The following is a 16,823-nucleotide window of genomic DNA, read 5'->3' on the forward strand; positions in this document are numbered from 1 at the left end:
TACAAGTAGTTATAAGCTTTTTCCCTGTTCTATAGAAGATAATGAAGAACCTACTGGTGATGCTGGAGCGAAATATGTCTGCGGAATAAAAAGAAAACTAAAAACTGTGCTCCGCTCATGGCAAACCCTCTCCAAAAACGAACCTATTCATTCATAGTATACAATAAAAACAAAAAATAACGAATCTGTTACTTGTATCTACATAATACGCCTTTAGCTGCTTGTAGCCCCTGGAAACGAACAAAGTAACACGAAAAACAGCGATCTTCAACCTCAGTTTTCACCGTTTACCACTTTTAGCACTGACTTTCGTCACCGTTCCCCACAAGCGTCTTGTAACCGAACTGCGTGCCCGAGGAACATCGCCTCAGTTGTGGGAATGGATTCGTGATTTCCTGTCAGAAAGGTCACAGTTCGTAGTAATAGACGGAAAATCATCGAGTAAAACAGAAGTAATATCCGGCGTCCCAAAGGAAGTGTTATAGGCCCCTATTGTTCCTGATCTATATTAACGATATATGAGACAATGTCAGTAGCCCTCGTACATTGTTTTTAGATGACGCTGTCATTTACCGTCCTGTAAATTCGTCAGAAGACCAAAATGAATTGCAAAATTATTTAGATACGATATCTGTATGTTGCGAAAAGTGTGAAGTTGTTCACATGAGTACGAAAAGAAATCAGCTAAATTTCAACTGCGCGATAAGTCACACAAACCTGAAGGCTATAAATTTAACTAAATACTTAGGAATTACAACTACAAATAACCTAGATTGGAATGATCTCGTAGATAGTATTGTGGGTAAACAAACCAAAGACCACGATTCATTGGCAGAACACTCAAAAGGTGCAACAGATCTACTAAAGAGAGTGCTTACAATACGCTTGTCCGCCCTATTCTGGAGTATTGCCGTGCGGTGTGGGATCCGCATCAGGTGGGACTGACGGATGACATCTAAAAAGTTCAAAGAACGGCGGCTCATTTTGTACTATAGGGAAATATGGGAGATAGTGCCACAGACATGATACGTGGAGTGGCAATAATTAAAGCAAAGGCGTTTTTCTTTGCGACGGATACTTCTCATGAAATTTCAATCACCAGTTTTCTCCTCCGATTGCGAAAACATTCTGTTGGCACCCACCTACATAGGGAGAAATGATCATCACAATAAAATAAGAGAAATTAGGGCTCGCACAGAAACATTTTAAGTGCTCGTTTTTCTCGTGCGCCGTTCGAGAGTGGAACGGTAGAGACAGCTTGAAGGTGGTTCACTGAACCCTATACCAGGCACTCTATTGTGAATAGCAGAGTAATCATGTAGATTTAGATGTAGACTATTCTTAATGCCCAAATAGTTTTATGATAGCTAATTACGTCATGATTTTTGAGCACGAAAAATTAGAATCAGCAGGAGAATACAGGTGAGTTTTTTTGTAGGATGCAATGTTGTCACTTTTCGAGAAAAGCAGCGGAAGGTGGTAAGACTTTTCTTGGGTATTTAATTTGATATTTTGATTGCATGTATCCTAAATTTGAGAGAGACAAAATTTTTCAACGTTTGTTCGATTCCTACGTTTACTACATGAAACAACAGGAACAGAAAACCGAAAGTGATTTATTTCGGAAACGGTTATTTTGCACGGTTTTAAAAGTTAGGTTAAACTACTCTTACGGTCATAAATTAAGCATAATGCTGATACATGGTGAAACAACGCTCTGGTGGGCGGTTTGCGGGTTTAAATCACCCCGGGGTATGACCAGTCGGTGCACTTGACCTGCGGTCATCTCACGGTGGCGCTGGCAGCAGTCCACATATGCAGAGGTGTGTTTGTGCATGTCAGAGTACGGTACAGCGAGTAAGTGTACAGACGTTTTCAGACGTGCCAATGGTGACTGTGTGTTGAAAATGGCTCAAACAACACTCATTGATGACGTTATGAGGGGTAGAATACTAGGGCGACTGGAGGCTGGTCAAACACAGCAGGTCTTAGCACGGGCCCTCCGTGTGCCACCGAGTGTGATCTCAAGATTATGGCTACGATTCCGGCAGACACGAAACGTGTCCAGCCGCTACAGTACGAGACGTCCACAGTGTACAACACCACAAGAAGACCGATGTCTCACCATCAGTGTCCGCAGACAGCCACGGAGTAGTGCAGGTAGCCTTGCTCGGGACCTTACCGCAGCCACTGGAACAGTTGTCTCCAGACACACAGTCTACAGACGACTGAACAGACATGGCTTATTCGCTCGAGACATGCAAGGTGCATTCCACTGACCCCTGGCCACAGGAGAGCCAGTAAAGTCTGGTGTCAAGACACAGTACATGGTCATTGGAACAGTGGTCCCCGTTTATGTTCACGGACGTGTCCAGGTATGGTCTGAACAGTGATTCTCGCCGGGTTTTCATCTGGCGTGAACCAGAAACCAGATACAAACCCCGTTCATCTCCTTGAAAGGAACCTTTATGGAGGTAGTGGTTTGATGGTGTAGGGTGGGATTATGATTGGTGCACGTACATCCCTGCATGTCTCTGACCGAGGAACTGTAACAGGTCAGGTGTATCGTGACGTCATTTTTCAGCCTTTTCAGGGGTGCAGTGGGTCCCACCTTCCTCCTGATGGATGATAACGCACAGCCCCACCGAGCTACCATCGTGGAGGAGTACCTTGAAACAGAAGATATCAGGCGAATGGAGTGGCCTGCCTGTTCTCCAGACCTAAACCCCATCAGTCATATCTGGGATGCTCTCGGTCGACGTATTGGTGCACGTCCTCAAACCCCTAGGACACTTCAGGAGTTCCAACAGTCACTGGTGCAAGAATGGGAGGCTATACCCCAGCAGCTGCTCGACCACCTGATCCAGAGTACGCCAACCCGTTGTGCTGCCTGTGTACGTGTGGATGGTGATCATATCCCATACTGATGTCGGGGTATATGCGTAGGAAACAGTGGCGTTTTGTAGCACATGTGTTTCGGGACGGTTTTCTCAACTTATCACCAACAACGTGGACTTACAGCTCTGTGTCGTGTGTGTTCCCTATGTGCCTATGCTATTAGCCCAGTTTTGAGTAAAGGCCACGTTGTGTGGCACCACATTCTGCAATTATCCGTAACTTACGAGCATGAGTATAGTAGAGGATTGGCCATTAAAATCTCTACACCAAGAAGATGACGTGCTACAGACGCGAATTTTAACCGACAGGAAGAAGATGCTGTGATATACAAACGATTAGCTTTTCGGAGCATTCACACAAGGTCGGCGCCGTTGGCGACACCTACAAGGTGCTGACATGAGAAAAGTTTCCAACTGAGTGGTCATACAGAAACTGCAGTTGACCGGCGTTGCCTGGTGAAACGTCTTTGTGATGCCTCGGGTAAGGAGTAGAAATGCGTACCATGTCGTTTCCGACTTTGATAAAGGCCGGATTGTAGCCTATCGCGCAGGTCCAGTACGGGCTTTTCTGCATACAGAAAATGTTCGACTGCTGCTGTGGTCAGCACATTCTCCAGATCTCTCACCAATTTAAGACGGCTGGTCAATGGTCGCCGAGCAAACTGGCTCGTCACAATACGCCAGTCACTACTCTTGGTGAACTGTGGTATCATGTTGAAGCTGCATGGGCGGCTGTACCTGTACACGCCATCCAAGCTGTGTCTGACTCAATACCCTGCCGTATCGAGGCCGTTATTACGACCACATGTGGTTGTTCTGGGTACTGATTTTTCAGGATCTATGCACCCAAATTGCGTGAAAATGTAATCATATGCCAGTTCTAGCATAATATATTTCTCCAATGGATACCCGTTTATCATCTGCATTTCTTCTTGGTGTAGCAATTTCAATAGCCAGTACTGTATGAAAAGAAACCGATACAACCGAGAACTGGTTGTTTCAGTGACAACTGCAATCACTAATTGGAAGAGATGCGGTTTTTGTGAGTGGCGGTGAGCGAGACCGCCGGGTGGCTGTCGGTCCCGCCGCCATTCGAGAGCCGTGGGTGGTCGGAGCCGCCATCACGCCGGCGCTGATTGCTGGGCGCTGAAGCGTGAAATTCCGTATCGAGCGTAAGTGGGGCCCGGACCACCCTGGCCCAGCTGCGGTTGTGGGAGGGCAGCCCAGTGCTGGCACTACAATAGCAGAGGGTGAGGAGAGGGGGAGGTAGCTGGGGGGGGGGGGGGGGGAGGGCGTGTGTGGTCACGTCGTGTCCCATGAAGTGTGTGTTGCGCTGCTTCCGACCTACGGAATATCAGACGAGCTGTGTGGCTGGATTGAAGAGTTTTTAGCAAACAGAACATAGCATAGTGCCGCAATGGGGAGACGTCTACAGACGTTAAAGTTACCTCTGGCGTGCCACAAAAAAGTTCACATGTGTGTGAAATCTTATGGGACTTAACTGCTAAGGTCATCAGTCCCTAAACTTACACACTACTTAACCTAAATTATCCTAAGGACAAACACACACACCCATGCCCGAGGGAGGACTCGAACCTCCGCCGGGATCAGACGAACAGTCCATGACTGCAGCGCAGACCTTGAAATAAGTGTCCAAGGAATAGAAAAGCAACTGAAATCACTCAACAGAGGAAAGTCCACTGGACCTGACGGGATACCAGTTCGATTCTACACAGAGTACGCGAAAGAACTTGCCCCCTTCTAACAGCCGTGTACCGCAAGTCTCTATAGGAACGGAAAGTTCGAAATGATTGGAAAAGAGCACACGTAGTTCCAGTTTTCAAGGAGGGACGTCGAACAGATGCGCAAAACTATAGGCCTATATCTCTGACATAGATCTGTTGTATAATTTTAGAACATGTTTCTTGCTCACTTTTCATGTCATTTCTGGAAACCCAGAATCTACTGTGTAGGAATCAACATGGATTGCGGAAACAGCGATCGTGTGAGTCCCAATTCGCTTTCACAAGCTGCGACATCGTCGCGAAAAACCAGTGACCCGTATATGTAGTAAGTTTCCTTTAATTTACGTCTATAGTCACAATCTTTTCTGTTTAACAGATCACCAGTTTCGGTCTTTAATGACCATTATCAGTGCATTTCTACTTTGATTTTATAAGACAGATCTGATGATATTCATTAAAGACCGAAACCGGTAATCTGTTAAACAGAAAAGATTGTGACCATAGACGTAAATTAAAGGCAACCAACTCGCTTTATTTGTTCGTGAGACGCAGAAAACATAAGACACAGGCTCCCAGGGAGATGCCATTTTCCTTGACTTCCGGAAGGTGTTCGATACAGTTCCGCACTGTCGCTTGATAAACAGAGTAAGAGCCTACGGAATATCAGACCAGCTGTGTGGCTGCATTGTAGACTTTTTAGCAAACAGGACACAGCATGTTGTTATCAATGGAGAGACGTCTACAAAGGTTAAAGTAATCTTTGGCGTGCCACAGGGGAGTGTTATGGGAGCGTTGCTTTTCACAACATACATGAAGGAAGTAGTAGATAGCGCCGGAAGTTCCATGCGGCTTTTCGCGGATGATGCTGTAGTATACTGAGAAGTTGCAGCATTAGGAAATTGCAGCGAAATGCAGGAAGATTTGCAGCGGATAGGCACTTGGTGCAGGGAGTGGCAAATGACCCTTAACATAGACAAATGTAATGTATTGCGAATACATACAAAGAAGGATCATTTGCTGTATGATTATATGATAGCGAAAGAAACAATTGTAGAAGTTACTTCTGTAAAATATCTGGGAGTATGCGTGCGGAACGATTTGAATGATCACATAAAATTAATTGTTGGTAAGGCGGGTGCCAGGTTGAGAGTCATTGGCAGAGTCCTTAGAAAATGTAGTTCATCAACAAAGGAGGTGGCTTACAAAACACTCGTTCGACCTATACTTGAGTATTGCTCACCAGTGTGGGATCCGTACCAGGTCGGCTTGACGGAGGAGATAGAGAATATCCAAAGAAAAGCGGCGCGTTTCGTCACAGGGTTATTTGGTAAGCGTGATAGCGTTACGGAGATGTTTAGCAAACTCAAGTGGCAGACTATGCAAGGGAGGCGCTGTGCATCGCGGTGTAGCTTGCTGTCCAGGTTTCGAGAGGGTGCGTTTCTGGATGAGGTATCGAATATATTGCTTCCCCCTACTTATACCTCCCGAGGAGATCACGAATGTAAAATTAGAGAGATTCGAGCTCGCACGGAGGCTCTCCGGCAGTCGTTCTTCCCGCGAACCATACGCGACTGGAACAGGAAAGGGAGGTAATGACAGTGGCACGTGAAGTGCCCTCCACCACCCACCGTTGAGTGGCTTGCGGAGTACAAATGTAGATGTAGATGTTCCGACTCGGATGCAGGTCTCTATCTGTCACCTTTCTCGTGAAAATTGATCTCATGTAGCATACACATTTGCGAGCGTGAGCACCGCCGATAAAGCCAGAATCAAATATTTACAACGTTCCTCATATTTCATAAACGGTCTGAGATATCGAAATGAAATTCTGACAAATGATAACATACATAGAGGACAGTATTTCACCGTAAGGTTATTATGCAGAACTTAATAATGTACCTTGTTATTCAACTAACTACAGAATTTATCGACGAGAGAATGTAATTTTTTAGGGCCGTTCATAGCTGGTGAAACGAGAACGGCATTAGTAAAGATAAAATTAAACTAAATAAGCCCACGGTCACAAATTTTTAGCCTTTTGACCAGGTTTCAACGCTTCTATGAGAGCCTTAGACAGAAATTAAATATTCAAAAATGGTTCAAGTGGCTCTGAGCAGTAATGGGACTTAAGTTCTCAGGTCATCAGTCCCCTAAAACTTAGAACTACTGAAACCTAACTAACCTAAGGACATCACACAAATCCATGCCCGAGGCAGGATTCGAGCCTAGGACCGTAGAAGCAGCGTGATTCAGGACTGAAGCGCGGCCCGCTTTGATGGAGGGCCGCGCCTGCAGTGCTTCAAACGTTCTCATTCGGGGAGAGATTTGGCGATCTCGACGGCCAAGGAAGGGTTTGTCAAGCATGTTAAGAGAAGCAGGAGAAACTCTCTCCGTGTGCGGATTGGCGTTGTCTCAGGACTTGTCAGTTCAGCGGCATACTTGTATCAGTGAAGTACTCTGTCACTTGTAACACGCGACGGCTGCAGCTGGCGAAACGTTTTGTAAGTAGTGGTATCAACTTTGACATGCCAATGCACTTTTTGTCAACTATCCAGCTAAGTAAGGTATGGAGTGCATTTATAGCTCTAACTGTGTACTTGCCTTAACCTTTACCGAGAGTTGTGGCACAACTTGACTAGAAGAAGGGATCGGTTGGTAGGACATGTTCTGAGGCATAAAGCGATCACCAAATTGGTATTGGAGGGCAGCGTGGAGGGTAACCAAGAGGGAGACCAAGAGATGAATACACTAAGCATATACAGAAGGATGTAGGTTGCAGTAGGTACTGGGAAATGAAGCCTGCACAGGATAGAGTAGCATGGAGAGCTGCATCAAACCAGTCTCTGGACTGAAGGCCACAACAACAACAACAGTATGAAATAAGCAAGTAAAAAAAAATGTGCCCCAACCCAGGATCGAAACTTTGACCTCCTGCATGCTAACCCAAAACTCTATCCACGGCACCAACTGCACAGCACACTTGATGCGTGCTAAGAGGATACAGCTGCTTACAGTACTGGCAGATCGCCACTCTTTAACGTCCTTTTTCTGCAGGATGTACTTGCAGGACGAAATTTTGTGACAGACATTTTTTTACAGCTGGCATGTGAGGAGTCACGCTGCGAAGCCCGAGTGCGCGAATTTCGCTTCAGCCTGTATAGGTGTCGACTTGCAGTCTTGGCCTGCTCGATCACCATTTCTGTCTCCAATCGAGCACATATGGAACATCGCTGGAGAACAATTCCAGTGTCACCCAGCAACAGCACTAAGCGTCCCGGTATTCATCGACCAAGTGCAACAGTCGTGCAACTCCATCCCACAAAGTGACACTGGGAACCTTACAACACAATGCATGCAATTTTGCGTGCATACAATCCACGTATTAACAGTTACACCGGCTACTAATGTACTTTACTTTCACATTTGCAGTAGCTCAGACTTACACTAACCCTTTGCAATGTTAATTACTTAAGCGGGGACATTGATGAAATTGACCAAAAATGTCAATTTCCGATTTATTTTTTATTTGTTAGTACAACTCATGGGCAATAAATTCCCGAAGTTTCAATGTCGAAATCGCATCCGAAGTGCCTGAAAATTAATTAAAAGTGTGACGCGGCCTCCCTGCCACGCCCACGTTTTGAGGCAGCACTTCAGTACCAGCTCGGTGAAGGACGATTCTGTGTATTACTTTCAACCAAACGTGTGCGGGATACACCTAGAAGGCCGTGAAACATACTCTTTGGTTTTAAAGATCATCTTTGGCCGATCCTACACTTCTCAAAAAGTGTGTTCGTGGCGAAACCCAAAATCCAAAGGTGTCTCTAAATTCACTCATATAGAAACGATGCCCTAAAAACACATTTGCATCTGTTACAGTTGTCAGAATTGCAACTTATGATGCAGTTATGGTATTTAATGGTGGGAACGTCGAGAGGATGAAGGTATTAGAAAGAATGGGCTTCAAGATAGGAAATTTTACTCAAGACACCGGCCGGGGTGGCCGAGCGGTTCTAGGCGCTACAGTCTGGAACCGAGCGACCGCTACGGCCGCAGATTCGAATCCTACCTCGGGCATGGATGTGTGTGATGTCCTTAAGTTAGTCAGGTTTAAGTAGTTCTACGTTCTAGGGGACTGATGACCTTAGAAGTTAAGTCCCATAGTGCTCAGAGCCATTTGAACCATTTTACTCAAGACATACTGAGAAGAATAGATTTACAGCGCGTCTCTGCAGGTTAAAAGTCAGTTGAATACCTCGTAAAGGAAAGAAGGCACACAACAAAAAACCAGAAGAGGAGCTTTGAAGGGAAAGACGACCCAGAGTGCAAATGTAGTGCCTTCTGAAGAAGTGACACAAGGAAAAATGTTAGGTTGAACTTTAAACTGCGTTTCCTGAAAAGTTTGTTTTTTAAAGTACCTTTTCCTCAGATTCTATGAATGCTAGAATTATGAAATTTTGTGTCAATATTTCTGTAAACCTAATAAACATTGTCTCAAGAGCAAATTTTTAAATTCTGATTGCAAGCTCAAATATTGGGCAAAGTGCTTGGAATTTTGCGTGAATTTAAAATTGTACTTGTGGAATTATAATTAAAAAATTATGAAAATTTTCCTATTTGACCTATTAAAAAAAAACTCATGACAGAAGCTTACAACACACAAAGAGATGAAACAGAGAATTTTTTGTAGAAATCTCTTGAATACTTTCTGAAATAAAGGAACACACATTATTTTTTGAAAATAAAAATTCAAATTTCATTAAAGAAAGTTGACTACATATAATGAAAGGATTTTATATGTAAGTGTGTTACTTTCATGTAAAGCGCGGTACAAAATTTTATTGCCATATCTCCAAAACTGTGGATTGGGTGCATTTTTGAAATAGTGTGTGCTTTTCGTCAATGTACCCCGTTAAATATGTTACCTAGACAAAGGTATTCCCACAATTTCATTACTCTACATTAATTATTTTTTGGTTGTGCAATTATTTTCCATCAGTATATTTGTTGCATGATGTACTTGTTGTTATAATGTGTAGCTCCTTCAATACCACCGACGATGCACACATGGGCACTCCTGAACCCCCCCCCCCCCCCTCCCCCCCCTCCCCTGTGTTGGCACAGGTCGATATGGTGGAAGAGTGGGGTAAATATCACGAGCTAAGCTTATCCCAACAGCCAGACAAGTGAGGGCAGTTGACATTATTGCACATACAGTAGCTTATTTACTCTCCGTCACGACAACACTGTTGATATGCGAGAGCATTGCATTTGGCTAACCTGTATATCCGCCCAGGGGCTGACCTGTAGCTGTATGAGGAGGTCGTGAAAAGAACGCCATTAGCATATAATAACATTAAAGTGAAATACCTAGCAGCGTACAAGAACTTTTCCGCCCTGGAATTTATTCCGCGGCAGTAGGCGGGATCGCATTGTAAGCCGCGCAGCCGGGAATCAACATTTGCGTTCGCTCCCGCGTGGGTGCCCCCTCCATTGGCTATCACGGCCTCGCGATCTGTTCACGAGAGGGCAGCGATCGCAGAAACCAGTCGACAGCGCGCACCTATCGACCCCGGCCATCTGCGCGCGCCCCTATCGAGATAATATCGCGCTCTCCAGAGGCGCGGGCGAGGACCGCCGGCCCGGCCGATCTGACGCTATCGATACGTCAGTCGACACTGGCAGAGTAGAAGACCTCTGGGCTGTCACCGCGCGACGTGATAATCACCGTAATCCAGGCACGTCGGTTGTCGGCACGAAGCGTCCGGCCGGCGATTAGCGTTCTCCCAGGGTGTCGATTACACACATCGATAGGTCACGCGAGGAGAGGCGCAGCCAGCGCGAAAGCAATGTGCGCTGTCGACGTAGCATCTCTTGCCGTAGTGGCGACTGACCACACAGAATACCGATACCATGTACTGTCATGGCCGGCAGATTGTGCGACATCGTTTGCCTGCACGCAGTGCCCGGGCAAAGTAATAACAGTACATTGATAGAAAGTCGTCATTTCCATAACTCGCCTCCTGCTTTGTATGTTCTTCATAACCCACTCCACAACTATGTTGCACTAACGATACATCCATAAGTATTGTGGTATTGCACTAAGTTTGCCCCGAGTGGCACCATACAGCATCAAATGCAGAGAGCATTTCGATCCCTGCTTAGCTGGTGTTTCAAAGACAACAGATGCAAATTTATTTGTGGTAGCTATTAGTTTGAAATTACCGAACTATCTGTTTAATAAGTCATCGTTGCAAAATACTACCACTGATTATTAACAAAAGACTGGAAAAATCGGCAGAAACCGACCCTAGGAAAGATCAGTTTGGGTTCCGGAGGGGTGTAGGAACATACGAGGCAATACTGACTCTACGACTTCATTTAGAAGATAAGTTAAGGATAGGAAAACCTAGGTTATAATATTTATAGACATATAGAAAGCTTTTGTCAATCTTGACCGGAAAACTGTCTTCAAAATTCCGAAGACGGCAAGGGTAAAATACAGGCAGCGAAAGGCTATTTACAACTTTTACAGACACCAGACGACAGCTATAAGAGCCTAGCGAGAAGGAAGCAGCGATAGAGAAATGAGTGAGACAGGGTTGTACCTTATCGCTGGTGCAATTCAATCTGTACAGTCAACAAGCAGCTACACTACTGGCCATTAAAATTGCTACACCTAGAAGAAATGCAGATGATAAACGGGTATTCATTAGACAAATACATATTATACTAGAACTGACATGTAATTAAATTTTCACGCAATTTGAGTGCATAGATCCTGAGAAATCAGTACCAGAACAACCACCTCTGGCCGAACAATGGCCTTGATACGGCTGGGCATTGAGTCAAACAGAGTTTGGATGGCGTGGACTGGCGTATTGTGACGAGCCAGCTGCTCGGCCACCACTGACCAGACGTTTTCAATAGGTGAGAGATCTGGAGAATGTGCTGGCCAGGGCAGCAGTCGAACATTTTCTGTATCCAGAAAGGCCCGTACGTACAGGACCTGCAACATGTGGTCGTGTATTGTCCTGCTGAAATGTAGGGTTTCGCAGAGATCGAATGAAGGGTAGAGCCACGGGTCGTAACACATCTGAAATGCAACGTCCACTGTTCAAAGTACCGTCAAGGCGGACAAGAGGTGACCGAGACGTATAACCAATGGCACCCCATACCATCACGCCGGGTGATACGCCAGTATGGCGATGACAAATAGACGCTTCCAATATGCGTTCAACGCGATGTCGCCAAACACGGATGGAACCATCATGATGCTGTAAACAGAACCTGGATTCATCCGAAAAGCCGGCTGCGGTGGCCTGCGGTTCTTGGCGTTGCAGTCCGGAACCGCGGGACTGCTACGGTCGCAGGTTCGAATCCTGCCTCGGGCATGGATGTGTGTGATGGCCTTAGGTTAGTTAGGTTTAAGTAGTTCTAAGTTCTAGGGGACTGATGACCTAAGATGTTAAGTCCCACAGTGCTCAGAACCATTTCAACCATCCGCAAAAATGACGTTTTGCCATTCGTCGTTGAGTACATCATCACCGGCGTTCCAGTCTGTGATGCAGCGTCAAGGGTAACCGCAGCCATGGTCTCCGAGCTGATAGTCCGTGCTGCTGCGAACGTCGTCGAACTGTTCGTGCAGATGGTTGTTGTCTTGCAAACGTTCCTATTTGTTGACTCGGGGATCCGTTACAGCCACGCGGATAAGACGCCTGTCATCTCTACTGCTAGCGATACGAGGCCGTTGGGATAAAGCACGTCGTTCCGTATTACCTTCCTGAACCCACCGATTCCATATTATACTACCAGTCATTGCATCTCGACCAACGCGAGCAGCAATGTCGCGATATGATAAACCGGAATCGCGATAGGCTACAATCCGGCCTTTATCAAAGTCGGAAACGTGATGGTACGCATTACACGAGGCATCACAACAACGTTTCACCAGGCAACGCCGGTCAACTGCTGTTTGGTGTGAGAAATTGATTGGAAACTATCCTCATGTCATCACGGTGTAGGTGTCGCCACCTGCGCCAATCTTGTGTGAAAGCTCTGAAAAGCTAATCATTTGGATATAACAGCATCTTCTTCCTGTCGGTTAAATTTCGCGTCTGTAGCACGTCATCTTCGTGGTGTAGCCTTTTTAATGGCCAGGAGTGTATGTTGGCTATAATAGTGTGGTGGTGTAATAGCTGGCATACCAACCCATTACGGAAGGAGATCTGTATTCAAGTCCTGGTCAAGATAGTATCGCACAACTTTTGAAGCTGCTGTTATTTCATACAACGGTAACTGTGCCGTTATTACTATCGTATGAAATGGTTTTGACAATAATCTTTTATGTTTGTTAAAAGCCACAGCAAAATTTTCCCAGGGCGCTATCGCCAGAAATATCATACATATCCCAACGTGAAGACATCTGTCTTACTCACGCCCGATTAAAACTCTTTCTCTTCGATAGTCCATTAAACACAATGCTTAATTTTTTTGTAAGGCTTGATGCTCCAGGATGGCTGCGTATGTGCAATGGCAGCGTAAGCATTTATAGAAATTCCTGTTAGTTAAAAAAAATTATACCTCTGGCCTAATATTAATTGGAAAATATTACAAGTCGCCTTTTTCCATTTATTGAGATTGTTCTTTTTAATATTTTTAGCATGAAATGACTATTAAAGAGCTTAACGATTTTTATCATTAATGGCGTCGCTACAACAATGAGCCTACATAAAAATTGCCAGGGAAACATTTATTTACTGCGTAACTAAATCACGACATTTTACTTTAGAGGTTTGAATTTATGCTCAAAGTTTGTTGCACTCACTATGTACTGTCAATAGGAAACACTGGACGAGTACAGTCTGGGTAACCTGCCCGGTGTTCTAAGCAAAATGATGCTTTTCCACGCACCTCAATACTTGAGTTGACATGTCTCTTGAACTATGGGCCATACAGTGACATAATTTTCCAGGTACATTCAGTGATATACGTAGATACTGACTGCAGGATGTCTCGTGAATACAGTTAGTCGAAAAGAAGTAGTAAATTAAAAAGTCATGACTGTTGCTGAAGTTTTTCTGCTTAAACAGCGGAAATGTAGTAAGTGATAAACTGGTTTCCATTCATTTTCTAGCTGTACTATCAGACTCAAAATGGTTGAAATGGCTCTAAGCACTATGGGACTTAACATCTGAGGTCATCAGTTCCCTGACTAAACAATACTTCAACCTAACGAACCTAAGGATATCAGAACATCCATGCCCGAGGCAGGATTAGAATCTGCGACCGTAGCAGCTGCGCGGTTCCGGACTGAAGCGCCTAGAACCGCTCGGGCGAAGCGGCCGGCTATCAGACTCATTCTGTAAAACCTTCAACATAAGATTAGAGGTCGTAATGAGCAGATCATGACATCAATTGAAATCTTGAAGTTCTGCGAGTAAACTTCATGAAATATTCCATATAAAATATTTTTTGTCCCTGTAACCCGTCAGATACGCAACCTGCAACTAATGTCATGCATCGGATGAGCCATTTAGTGATGCAAAAGGAACATAGTCAGAACAGGCCTTGAAGACCGAACGGTACCAACCGGCTACGGTCGCAGGTTCGAATCCTACCTCGAGCATGGATGTCCTTAGGTTAGTTAAGTTTAAGTAGGTTTAAGTTCTAAGGGACTGATGACCTCAGATGTTAAGTCACATAGTGCTCAGAGCCATTTGAACCATTTGGTACCGACCGGTCGCCACATCATCCTCAACCCTTAGGCGTCACTGGCTGTGGACACAACGGGGCATGTGGTCAGCACACCGCTATCCCGGCAGTTGTCAGTTTTCGTCACTGGTGCCGCTACTTGTCAGTCAAGTAGCTTCTCAATTGGCCTCACAAGAGCTGAGTGCACCCTGCCTGCCAACAACACTCGGTAGACCTGGATGGTCACCCATCCAAGTGCTAGCCAATCCCAACAGCGCTTAACTTCAGCGACCTCAAGGGAGCCAGTGTCATCACTGCGACAAGGCCACTGACTCTTTACTGATACAGATGACAAAAAAAAATAGTAGGAACATACGGTAAATATCCTCACAAACTGGTGATCAGCCGTCACCTCATCCAAACTGTTGTCCTGAAACTCAATGGTTGCCTACCTAATCGCCGGCCGCTGTGGCCGAGCTGTTGTAGGCGCTTCAGTCTGGAACCGAATGACCGCTGCGGTCGCAGGTTCGAATCCTGCCTCGTGCATGGATGTGTGTAATGTCCTTAGGTTAGTTAGGTTTAACTAGTTCTAAGTTCTAGGTGACTGATGACCTTAAATGTTAACTCCCATAGTGCTCAGAGCCATTTGAAGCATTTGAACCTACCTAATGCCGTCCAACGGCAGTAAAAATTTGGTTTTCAGTATTTCGCTAATTATTGACCAAATATAAAATTTTTAGTGTTTCATGTTCTACTCATTCAGAAGTATAGTATTACGTGAAAAGTTCAACATTTTAAGACAAGTATAATAATTAGGAAGATTGTGTTTTGGGGCAGCATAACTTAGGTGAGCAAATACCAGGACTATTTTCATCGAGGATCAGAGAATGAGAGCATTTAACAAATTCCAAGTAGCTTTACACACCTTAGAAATGTACGGCTTACTACATTATTGTTGCTCATGCTGTCAGACTTAACCACCATGTATGACGTATTAATTTATTACACTACTGGTCATTAAAATTGCTACACCACGTGCTAGAGACACCAAATTTAACCGACAGTAAGAAGATGCTGTGATATCCAAATGATTAGCTTTTCGAGCATTCACACAAGGTTGGCGTCGGTGGCGATACCCACAACGTGCTGACATCAGGAAAGTTTCCCATCGATTTCTCATACACAAACAGCAGTTGACCGGCGTTGCCTGGTGAAACGTTGTTGTGATACCTCGTGTAAGGAGGAGAAATGCGTACCATCACATTCCTGACCATCACGTAGCCTATCTCGATTCCGGTCTATCGTATCGCGACATTGCTGCTCGCGTTGGTTGAGATGCAATGACTGGTAGCAGAATATGGAATCGGTGGGTTCAGGAGGTTAATACGGAACGCCGTGCGGGATCCCAACGGCCTCGTATCACTAGCAGTCGAGATGACAGGCATCTTATCCTCATGGCTGTAACATATCGTGCAGCCACGTCTCGATCCCTGAGTCAACAGATGGAGACGTTTGCAAGACAACAACCATCTGCACGAGCAGTTCGACGACGTTTGCAGCAGCATTACTATCAGCTCTGAGACCGTGGCTGTGGTTACCCTTGACGCTGCATTACAGACAGGAGCTCCTGCGGTGGTGTACTCAACGACGAACCTGGGTGCACGAATGGCAAAACGTCATTTTTTCAGATGAATCCAGGTTCTGTTTACAGCATCATGATGGTCGCATCCGTGTTTGGCGACATCGCGGTGAACGCACTTTGGAAGTGTGTATTCGTCATCGCCATACTGGCGTATCACCCGGCGTGATGTGGTGTGTGTGTGTGTGTGTGTGTGGGGGGGGGGGGGGGTGGCATTGGTTACACGTCTCGGTCACCTCTTGTTCGCACTGACGGCACTTTGAACAGTGGACGTTACATTTCAGATGTTTAGTACCCGTAGCTCTACCCTTCATTCTATTCCTGCGAAACCCTACATTGCAGGAGGATAATGCACGACCGCATGTTGCAAGTCCTGTATGGCTTCATAGGCAGCAGTACCTGTACACGCCATCGAAGCCCTGTTTGACTCAATGCCCAGGCGTATCTAGGCCGGTGTTACGGCCAGAGTATTTCTTCTTGGTGTACCAATTTTAATGGCCTGTAGTGTATTTCTTTTTTACAGACTCTATTCGCAAGAAAAACCGCATACGGGGTGTAACAGAAATGTACGGCACAAATTGCTGGTGACATTCCTCACACGTAGTCGAAGAATTTATGCCTAATGATGCTTTCTTGGGGGGGGGGGGGGGGGGGGGGAAGGCACGAGTCCGCCCGGCGAATTAGTGTCGAGGTCCGTTGTGCAGCGCTCAATTCTTGTAGTATTGAGTAGAGGAACGCAGGCTGACTTCGTTGCCAAAAGGTGCTGCGTAAGTCATAAATGCGTGATAGCTTGGAAGGTTTCCAATATCACGCTTCACATAATTACTTTCCATTCTTACTTGAAAGTTA

General features: G+C 45.4%; 1 protein-coding gene across 1 annotated transcript in view; it reads right to left on the bottom strand.

The window, feature by feature from the left end:
• LOC126291499 (uncharacterized) overlaps window positions 1-16,823 on the bottom strand; it is a 430,162-nt gene that overhangs the window by 146,650 nt on the left and 266,689 nt on the right. The window lies entirely within an intron of this gene.

The sequence above is a fragment of the Schistocerca gregaria genome, chromosome 9 (genome assembly GCF_023897955.1).
Source record: "Schistocerca gregaria isolate iqSchGreg1 chromosome 9, iqSchGreg1.2, whole genome shotgun sequence".
NCBI lineage: Eukaryota > Metazoa > Arthropoda > Insecta > Orthoptera > Acrididae > Schistocerca > Schistocerca gregaria.